Genomic DNA, 11,701 nt, shown 5'->3' with positions numbered 1-11,701 from the left:
CCAAGCGAAAGTGAGCAAATGAATCATTTTACACATACAAAGGGCCTTCCACAAATCCGTTGTAGTGCGCATTCCGTGGTCACTTCAAGGAATTCTTTTTGCACTTTATGATCACGCGATCCCGGGTGACGCGTTCATTTTGGAAGCTGATGTGAATTTATTGAGATGTTACCTTGGATTCAAAGCCAGCGGGAAGTAGACCTAGGCCTGTTTCATAGGCTACATATGTTCATATTTGTTTTTTTTCAAGTGCTGCACAAACAGACGGTACACATTGAAATAAATTTGTTGTATTTACACGCAACGAGATTATGACGCAACATTTGATGTTTACCACATAATAATAGTTAAACGTTAATTTATGATGTTATCAAGGTAATATTTCGTAAGTAAATAAGTAACATAAATAAATAGGCATACATACGTAGGTAGATAGGTAGTGGCGTGTTTTGGTGTGTTGTGCACGTACCTCAGTGCTCGCTTAAGTGTACTCACTTAAAGTGATCTGCCCTTTTAAGTGATGCTCATTTTCGACTGGAATTCGCCCAATGACATACTAGTGTAACAGTCGCGCCTAGTGCATAGAAACTACACCAAAGGTGAATTCAGGTGAATACAATGCCAGTTCACTTCGCAAGGCACTATTGGAACGCTTACAGAGGAGGGTTGTATTTTCACAATAGTTTTTCGTTCACATTGTCCTTTTTAAGAATGCTCTGGTTTGTCACGAGGTAAAATACCAATCTTTTTCCTTTCTTTTTTCTGTCTTTATTTTACTGTGTTTGTTCTCTGAGGTCGATGAAACCAAACCTGTCGGTTAATGTGGGCCTATTCAGCGACTCGATACACAATTGCTTTGAAAATTGTCAAAAATATTTTTCATAAAATGCTGGCGACAAAACAGCCCGAATGTCCTCGGTACCCTGCGATCATTCCGGATTTTTACACCTTATAAACAAAGACGGGGGGATTTTTCCTTTGTGTGCAGACAAGTGCGACTTCTCGTCTCTTCCTGAACACTCTCAGTTGAAACTGTGAATTTGCTGTCATCGGTCTAATCACGGTGGCATTGATTTTTTGAGCTCAGGAGCCATATCTGCCCTAATAGCCGTACAAGTCCAATCGACTGGTCTGAGGATGACAGACTGTTGGTGTTGTTTATTTAAAAGCAAGGCAAAAGAATATGAATCATAATTGCTATAAACAACAGCAGCATGGCCACGGATCAGCACGCAGAACTGTTGGGGTGAGTAATTAAGGCTAATAAGATGCATAGCATGGAGGAAACGCGTGTATAAAATGGGCACCTGTTTTAAGACACAAAATAATCGATTACATATAGGTGATGAGAGTTTAGGCAGGGTGGTCAACGATGCCGCTTTGTGATGCAGAATTGATCTGGGCCGCAGCCTGAGAGGGGCGCAGCGGGGCTGCCGTTTGTTTAGTAAACTCCCACGAATCCAAGTAGATAATTGCTCTGTGAAATTGGTGGCAAGGGCAGCTTGGGTTCCGTGTTCCGCCCACCTAGAGGGCCGAATGAACGTCTGCATCTCTTTATTTTCTCAAATGATCAGAAACCATCGCAGCATGAGTACGAGAGATATTTTTATTTGTTGCATGGGGGAAGAGGACCGGCGCGGGCCGGTGTGTGACAGGGGCTCGAGCTCTGCTCCTCCGTGTTGAGTCTCTGTGACGAACTTACTGATGATGACTGCGACTGTTTTTTGACTGAAGAAACAACACATACGGCATAGCTGCGCCCTTCTGATACCTCCATGATTGTGACCTCGCTCATTCAGAGAATCACCCCCAGAGCGTTTGTTACACTGTTGTTTTATTTTAATTACTCATGCACTGCAACTGAAGTGCAATCTCTTTTGAAAGGATCGTTAATAACTTTTCTTGTAGCCTTATCGTTTTGTGTGTGTGTGAATTGTGAACACAATGCAGATTAAGGTTACATATTATTATTATTTTAAGTCAAGAAATGAAAGGGTAGGATACCATTCTATCCCGTAGACATTTGCATTCATATTAATAAGACAATTCAATGCATTAAAAATGAGCTTTTATATTGGGATGGATCATATACTGTGGTAAAAAAATACTTGTATAAATAATAATAATAATATGCTCGTAAAATATGTAATATATATATATATATATATATATATATATATATATATATATATATATATCAATCATATATTGTTATTTTTATATTTAGAATATAAATATATAAAATACATATGGCCCACTTTATATTATGTCTTGGACAGCCGCACCTCTAATTTAAATGAATCATTTGATACAATGCACTTTTGTATACATACATGTTTTACATTATACTTATATTTTAAAAATACCTTTTATTATGCAATTAATTTCTTTAGTTACATCTATAATTATATTATCTGTAAACCTAACCATACCACCAAACCTGTTCCACCCTAATCTTAACCATATCCCTCTTCAATGGTAGCAAAAGGGGTATATAACATTGTAATATAACATGAACACAATAAGTGCACTGTAACATGACTTTTTACATTTACAATTTTTTTTACATAAATACATAGTACTTAAAGACACCTAATACAGCATTGGACCATATTTTACTCTCACTCTCTCTCTCTCTCTCTCTCTCTCTCTCTCTCTATATATATATATATATAGAGAGAGAGAGAGAGAGAGAGAGAGAGAGAGAGAGAGAGAGATGATATCTCTGGAGACCTGTAATGTCTACAGTGAGTGAAACCTTTGGGTGTTGAAAAGTGTGCATGCTTAAACCTCTCATATCACGGGGGGAAATGGCTTTATAAACATTTTTTTTTTTATAAATGCATGAGATCTCAATTAAAGTAGCTGCTGTGACACTGATCCTTTGCATTCCCTGCATATATGTGTGTGTATGTGTCTAAGGAGACCTTTGTTCAAGGTTTTCTTATGTTTACAAGCTGACAAACACACACATCTGATATTATTGAGAGAGAGAGAGAGAGAGAGAGAGAGAGAGATGATATCTCTGGAGACCTGTAATGTCTACAGTGAGTGAAACCTTTGGGTGTTGAAAAGTGTGCATGCTTAAACCTCTCATATCACGGGGGGAAATGGCTTTATAAACATTTTTTTTTTTATAAATGCATGAGATCTCAATTAAAGTAGCTGCTGTGACACTGATCCTTTGCATTCCCTGCATATATGTGTGTGTATGTGTCTAAGGAGACCTTTGTTCAAGGTTTTCTTATGTTTACAAGCTGACAAACACACACATCTGATATTATTTAGGCATCAGTCTCATTTATGTCAGCAAACTGGCCAAATGTTGGGAAACATTTCAGGAAATACAGAAATCTAGAAGCTTCAGTGGTCATGCAAAGGCTTCTCTCCCCAAAGGAATCAACAACAACAGATATGTTTTTATCTCCCAAAGTAACAATTTACTGGGTCACAGTAAATCAGTATGTATCCTCCTTTACAGCAAAAACATTAGCAACAGGGGAATATACTGTCTTGACAACAAACAAAATGTCACAAAACATTGCTTGTAAATATGGAAAATATACAGGTCTTCTTATGCAAAGCAAATTGTTGTACAATGCCAAGGTTTTCTTTTCTATTTAATTTAAATAAGATTGTCTAAAGGGAGGAAAATCAAACTCCTTCGATAAAGGGATGCAAAATAACAGTCTATGTTTTGTACAATGCTTCTGTTTTCTTTTTCTTTCTTTTTTGTACTGACAGCAATTTAATCAAACTGCGACTTCATGCCCTACTATTTGCAAATTGTATAGCACCTCTAAAACATAAAGGCAAAACATTTCACAAACAAGTTACATGGACCTTGATTACAACTGTAAACATTCTCAGCATGGGTGAGTAACGCATCACAGGGTGGATTCAGGCTACTGCAGCACACACTGCCAGACATCTAGGAGGAAGACAATGACAAATTTAAGACTGTTATTTCTCTTTTCAATTTATTCACATCCCTCTATCCCCCCTCCCCCCTGCCTCTTTGGCACTAAAATAAATTGTGACACAGTAACACTAACAGATGCCAGATCATTCATCATAAGGCAAGATAACAGTAATATAGCTCAATTTACCTTATATTAAAAAAAAAAGAAAAGAAAAACATATGCTACTGAAATGGTACTGAGAGCATACTGACAATAGCGAATATAGGAACGGGGTGAGCACAGCATAACATCTTCAACATCTGTAAATTTTACAGTTAAACAGATTAAAACAATTTAAATTAAACTGGGAATTTATTAAAATACACAACAAATGAAATATTTCGAATAAGACATTAATAGGACATTTTATAGGACACCCAAGTTATTTTCTCAATAGCAGATATAAGACAAGTTCTTTGTTGATGTAGAAAGTAATATAGACAGCAAAAATAAAAACATTCAGTCTTATGTGATTACTGGATTGATGGATATATCAAAGAAATTACATACTTTTTAATTATTAAAAATGTTTATAACTTTAATTCTATTTTGCCATTACCCTACTATGTAAAGTTAAACTTAAAAATAACTATAACTTTGTACTGCCATTATTGTTTCTTCAAAAGTATATCTCTTGCACCTCAAAGCAAACAGATTTTCTCACAATATCAATAGACCCATTGCCCCCTTATACCTTTATTTAACCTGGGAAAACTCTTAGAGAACAGTTTCTCTTTTGCAGAGGTGCCCTGGATGAAGGAGGGGTTAAGGGGACCAGAGTAACATGATGCAGCACTCAACTTGGGGTTAAGTGCTTTGCTCAGGTGCATAACGGCAGTACTATACACTAGGACCCTTCTGTTACCCATTCATTCTCTTTGGTGCCCCACTGGGGAATCAAACCCACAGACCCCCAGTTTGTAGTTGGTAGCCCTGTGTGCTCAGCTAGCTACCCTATATAGACACACATGCTCCCTCAGATCTCGGCATCTTTCCTCTCAATCCTTCCTGCGGAATTCCCCCTTGATCTCAGTCAACAATGCCTCACAAATTAGAGCGCCATTGCTTAGCAATCTCATCTCAAGTCCTTGTGCCCAAATCCTGTGGGCCTGTCTCTGTAACATTCTCAAACAATCTGACATCTTAACACATCTTCCTGTATACAATCTCCTGCAGGCTGGCAATAGAGAAGTTTGCCTTGTTTGTTGAGCAGCCAAATTCTCTTTTTTTTAATCAGTATAAAAAGTTGTCCCCTCCTCAGAAAGTGATCCACTGATGAGATACTCCATGGGCACGGATGACCCACATCTATCTGCTATCTTTGGAATGACGCCACAGTCACCATTTAGAGTATTGTCCATTCATAGTATTTCACAGGTGTAAGGATGATCATCAAGAGCAGTGTTACAGCCACCACATTTTGCATATAGCATTCAATCAGGATCTCATATTGAGACAAACGACTTCAGTGCAAAAACAAAGCTGGCTAGTTTGCTACCTCTGTGTTTACATGTTTGTTTATTGGTAAAATGTAATGTTTTTAAATTGAAATGAAGAAGGAAATAAAATAAAATAGCTTAACAAATAGAGCATTTATTTTCTATTTTTCGTAACTTCTGTAATTTCACGAAACGGATGTAAACTCTTTAAATTATGATTCTACATTAAACTCAACCACATAGGACAACATGTATATCATAATGTTTATTGTAAGTTAAAATGTCACTCTGTAATTCGCGTGACGTGAATGTTAATATGTATTTACCGTCACGTTAAGATGTCAAAGCTTGCGTGGCGTGCCACAAGGGTCTAGCACCTGTTCGTTCCGACTTATATTTGCGTATAGGCTGTGTGTGTACAAATGAAATCTGGTGAAAAATTCTCGCTCGTGCACATGTTGTAAAATATTATGGCTCTAACAAATCCGCATGCATTTGCATCCGAAATTAACAAAGGAATTAAATTAGCCGAGGCAACGTTTTCCTCTCTGCTTAAGTTGGCTGTCTGTCAGCAGCGCCGTGTTCAAGGCATACTGATAAAAGAGGTGGGCGCAGGGCTGTATGAATGAATCTGTGCGACACCATTGCAGACGAATAGTTGTACAAGATCAGAAAGTAATCTTGATATGTTTAACAAGCAGCCCAAAGCGAAGCCTGATAAATAATAAAGGAGCTTTTAGTGGATCCAATTTATGAAACATGAACTCTAGGGGCATAATGGAGTAATTAGTTTTATCTCACGTTGGATGTTATTGGACACTGCGCCGCTGAATGAAAACGGGTGTATTTTCAGGCCTAACTGTAAAGACAACGGGGAGTAATTTTCTGCACCGGGAGAGAAGGGTGGTCTCTAATGCTTCTGGTGAGATCTGGATGTTCAGGTACAACACAGTGTTTATGTAGTGCTCCCAAAAGTGTATCAAAGTTCGGATCCATGGAAATAAAAGAAATGTCAAACAAAACAAGCATTAGACTGCATAAAATAAAGTATGGACAAGGGAAACAGGTGAGGCTTTGTTTAGGTGGCTGAGGTAGATCAATATCTCGGCTTGCAGGCCAGGAATCTTGCCCGTTTTCCTCTAGCACTCTGCAGATCAGCTTACGGCTTGTAGACAGACTGTCGCCTATACCTCACTGACAGACAGCCTGCCTCACCCCAAAAGACGGAATAGGGAAAATATCTTCATTCTCTTCTGAAGGAACCGGTCGAATTAGTTCGTCAAAATGATTAAAAAACACCCTAGGCCTTTAGGAATAGATCGACTGAAATAAACAGAGGAAAGACATGGCTTTTATCAACCTACGCGTGTTTATGATGGGACCGTTTAAAGGCCAGGCCCATCCTCCTCTGGGTCTCCTCCGCCTCCACTGAATAACCTACATAACATCTTCAGTGTTTGTCTAAAACAGCCTAAATGTTGGTATTAAAACAAATAGTAAGCATGTTTGTGATACGTATTGATATAGATTTTGCATTCAGATTTAGTCTTTCAAGACACCATGGCGTGTTGTCCACCAGCAAGAGCGGAAGTCGACAGAATCGATAGATGCAGCTGTGCTCGATTGGCCAAACGGACAGTGAACGAGTCTTTTCTTGCTTTCTTAATTTTTTTCATTGATTTTGTCAAACCCAATTTTAATTTATTTAGATGGATTAATTAATTATTTAATTTTTGAAGATGGATTGAAGATCCTCACGGCCCTCGCTCTACCATTGCGTTATTATGATTAGGCTATTTTTATTGTTGTTGTTTTATTTTGTTATTTATTATTTATTTTGTTGTTAATGTTTTGCTTTCTTTTTTGTCTTATTGTCTAACAGTTTATTTCTATTTTCTCTATATACGTTTTGTTGTTACTGTAAGTTTCTCCACAATTTCATTAGGTTTTAAAATTATTAAACAGAAATGTGCACTATATGATTCAGTAGTCCAATTTGTTACACTGGCTTCATTAAACCTAATGGCTCTATATATTTGACTATAGGTTAGTGTGGCTTTAAAATGAATTGCATTATATAACCCCACCACCACCACAACAAAAAGGCTTGTTGCATTAATCCATCAGTAGTTTCAGAGGCGCGAGTGGGAATTCATTACAATCAGTAGTCCTTTTTGTAAGCCTGTTGTTGGTTCCGTTTCGGACACCCAACCCGCACTGGGAGTTTGCAATTTGATAGCACGAAGGCTGTGATTCCACGCATTGTCTCGAGGCTACTTTTGATAGATAGTGCTTTACAACTGAAGGAGTGATGGCAGGTAACAAGAAGAATTGTGGCACCTGTTGGTAACGTTTAAGTCTAAAGAAAACGTTTGTTTACTTAATAAATAATCAAACTGACAAACCATAGTGACAAAATAATATTGGCCTAATATTTAATAATAATAATAATAATAATAATAATTATTATTATTATTATTATTATTACTATTATTATTATTATTATTAGAGTTGTTGTTCATTAGCCTGAAAGAATGTTATTACATCATGCATCCCAGGTGGTGTTTCCTTCTTGTGACTAAATACACCAGACTAAACATATTGGTTTAGCGCATGTCTTTTATGTGTCACACAACTCTCCAAAAATAGCTTTGGGGTCTGTTAAAGAACAAACGACATTAAAGCTCAGACTATCACAATTAATAGTAAAATAATTCGATAGATAGATAGATAGATAGATAGATAGATAGATAGATAGATAGATAGATAGATAGATAGATCATATCAGACATATGCCCCGAGGGAAGAATTAGGCGCAAAACATCAGCAATGTCAAACATAAAACTGCATGATATACCAAACATTTAACAGTAGCTATATGCCCTTGGGTGTTTTAACACTTTAGCAGTACCATAAATAAATAAATAAAGGAAGTATCTTAACAGGCAAGACTTTATAAGCCACCAAAAGCTGTCTCGCCGCTCTCTAGTTATAGACAATGCGGTGAAATGACCGCGTATACATACGCTACTGCAATACTCCATAGCTTTTATTTCCCCCGTTTTACAGTATACTATGTTAACATTGTGAATACACAACATTTCAGAAATCGACTATTGTGCGAGAGAATACTGACGAAATCATTCATTTAAAATCTTTTATTGAAAAATACATTCATGTTCACTAGCACGCGCATCTAAGATAAGAGATAGACAGATCAAATGAGACAGGAGTAGGGAGAAATAGAGGAATAACGGAGAACTGGGGTGAACGCACAGGCCAAGGGACACACGAGAGCGCAACTTTAGAAATAAAACCTTAAAATGAAGCATTTCACAACTTGACTTTCTTATTTTTACTTAGAAATATGATGCATCTTACACTTATTTTTGGCAGGTTATTCCATTGGGGTTAACGGCCAAACGACCCGGAACACAAATAGTCTCTCAGTGGAGACTTGCTCCTCCATTGTGGTTAAAAACCGTAGTAAAACAAGAGGACAGTTTAGAACAAAAACAAACAAGGATTTAAATGAGTGATACTGCTCTTCTGATTGTAACCCTTCTCATAGTAATACTAGTCACACCTTAGCCTAGCTACTTAGGGAATTTGCAAGTGTAGCAAATTTTTCCCAACAAGACACAGAAAGCCCCAGCAGTCTGATAATATTATAACAGATAAAAAGTGGATAATTAGCTCAAATGTGGTGCTTTAACTAGTAATAATTCGAAAGAGAATTTTGTCAAAAGAAGTACAAAAATATATATTTTAATTTGAGATATTGTCTCTGCTTGATATAAAAAGCAACTTCATGACTACTTGCCATAAAAGCTACACGCGTTTAAACGCTACACTCTAAAAAATGCTGGGTTGTTTCAACCCAATGTTGGGTCAAATATGGACTAACCCAACTGTTGGGTTAAAAAGCTCATTTAAAAATGTAACCAAAATTTAACCCAACAGTTGGGTTAGTCCATATTTGACCCAACATTGGGTTGAAACAACCCAGCATTTTTTAGAGTGCAGGATGAGTTTAAAGTATCTGGAATAACTAGAATTATGCATACAAAATTCCGGAGAGACCACGAATTAGAAGAATTACATGTGCTTTTAAACAATCCAATTTCATCATGATACAAGTTGTTTGTTTAACTCGACAGCTCCCTTCACTAAGTCGGGAGCTTTACACACACTCATTAAAACGATTATTCACGATCTGTCGAATGTTTTCTTTCACTAAGCAAATATTTTACTACAATATAGACTGGGGTATACCACGAACCCTCTTCCAAAATAGCCTGTTGACCCAAAGACAAAGAAGATTAGCCTACTTGGTCTAATAGCAAAGTAAATCTTGTTTTATATTGCTAAAGGTCTTTTGTTAAAAAAAACTACATGAGCTGTATGACATGATAACCTACATTTCTACTCACTATTTTGACAATAGTGATAATTTTTTTTAGATAATTATGTACATTATGATTTTATTGTGCTTAATATTTTGTTAAAAAGCTTTAGTAGAGACTGGTTTTAATGTTACTGTTTTTGTCGATTTATAATAATAATAATAATAATAATAATAATGGTTAAACATTTCACAGCTTATTTGTGCCTTTATTTGTTAAAATATTAGAAGGCTGTTTAGTGGTTTAGTTGGAACACATTTCTGTATTATCGCTTGTGTTTTTTTCACAGCTTGTAAATGATATTACAGTTCGTCTTGCCACAAGGAAAACTAAGTTTACGAGAGGCCATGTATTTTGCAAAGATATGAAGTTAATGTCACTTCAGTTGTGCGTCATTCTAGCGCCCTCACTCTGCCTGGCTCGTCTGGCTCATGTTACTTGAAGAGAGGAAACGTCCTTTTTGCATTTTACAAGTATTTTAATGGTTCAGAGTTGGATAAGCTTCGTTTTACCACACCATTATCTGTGAATTGGCGAAAGGGAATAAGCATTATAACACTCATTTATATCACAAATTCTAACCTGGCCTCTACATTGGGCTGTAGTGACATTTTATAAAACAACTAATACCAAGCAGCAAAATTGGACTATCATAGTCACCAAGGAAGATTTTTTTTTTTACATATACATTTCATGTGCAAATAGCAGAACGGAATATTTAAGCACAAGCTGTCGCAATATATTCATAACAGATTGAAAGTTTGTTGGAATAGATGATCGTACCGGTAGCACTTTTGCATTAGCGTTTCAGTCATAGAGCTCAAATAATTATTTCAGTGTCATTTTATGAACAAATCAAAATGTTTTATATTCAGTCAGTGACATAATTATTTATTGAAGCTATAATTTATATGCGAAACCACGTGCAGGGAAAACACATATTTTGTACGGTATCGCTTTTGTAGGCTACGTGTTCTGCTGTATTTACTATTTGAATTAATGCATTCATTTTAGCAGGATACTGCGATACTAGGATGCTGCTGTGCTTGCGTGCTGTCCCCAGTTCCACCCGCAGCCTCTCTGTGCCTCGGGGTAATAAGCAGAAACCACGCCTTTTGTGTAGCCTGTGACTAAACCCTGCTTACAAGACCTTGTCAAAAGACACAAAGAAAAAATAACTATTATTTCAAGTGCATCGCTTCATTAAGTCTGCATAAACGTCTGTACAATTCAGTACAAGCGTTTCGTCTTGGGTCCACAGCGTCTGTGGTCAAATTATTTTCTTGCAGATTTCAATTAATGGTGCGATTCTAGGCCTCGTTTCTGCTTCAGGTAGAATGGTTAATCTTTGTGTTGAAAACTCACGCTGTTGTCCGGAAGCAGATGCAAACCAATTCAACTCCGAGCAAACAATCACTGCCCAAAGATCATCATTTTGCTGTCACAGATTCCCACTAAAAATGCTTTGATCGTGATGCCATCATTTAACATCCACCACATGCAAGCTCTGCTTTTGATACATTGCCTACACTCTTAGTAATTATTACGTGGTTAATGAAAATATTAATGGAATAGATGATCGTAGATGATCATAATGACTTCAGACAAATGCGGAATAAAATAGAAGTGTCGAGAACTAGAATAATGAAAATTGAAAACATTTAAATGGAAATTCAGCAGAAGCATTTCGTTACATTTACATTACATTTAATTCCACATAGTTATTTTGCATCTGTATAAATATATATGCACGTATAAATGAGGACGGAGGACACTTAAAATAAAACATTAAAAAGAAATGCATTTTGCAACTCAGCAAATAAGCTACACCTAGCCAAATTATCGTCAAATGGAAAAAATATATTTTTGCATTTCTATTAAGAAAAAAAAAAAA

General features: G+C 36.6%; 1 protein-coding gene across 1 annotated transcript in view; it reads right to left on the bottom strand.

The window, feature by feature from the left end:
- Window positions 1–3,601: 3,601 nt before the first annotated feature.
- The window catches only part of LOC107582318 (forkhead box protein G1-like), an 11,266-nt gene continuing 3,166 nt past the window's right edge, over window positions 3,602–11,701 (bottom strand). Inside the window, exon 2 of the mRNA XM_016268096.1 lies at window positions 3,602–3,931. The gene's annotated coding sequence lies outside the window, so the exon portion shown is untranslated. The remainder of the gene's footprint in view (window positions 3,932–11,701) is intronic.

The sequence above is a fragment of the Sinocyclocheilus grahami genome, unplaced genomic scaffold (assembly GCF_001515645.1).
Source record: "Sinocyclocheilus grahami isolate Dianchi unplaced genomic scaffold, SAMN03320097.WGS_v1.1 scaffold4.1, whole genome shotgun sequence".
NCBI lineage: Eukaryota > Metazoa > Chordata > Actinopteri > Cypriniformes > Cyprinidae > Sinocyclocheilus > Sinocyclocheilus grahami.
This window is presented reverse-complemented; position numbering and strand designations above follow the sequence as displayed.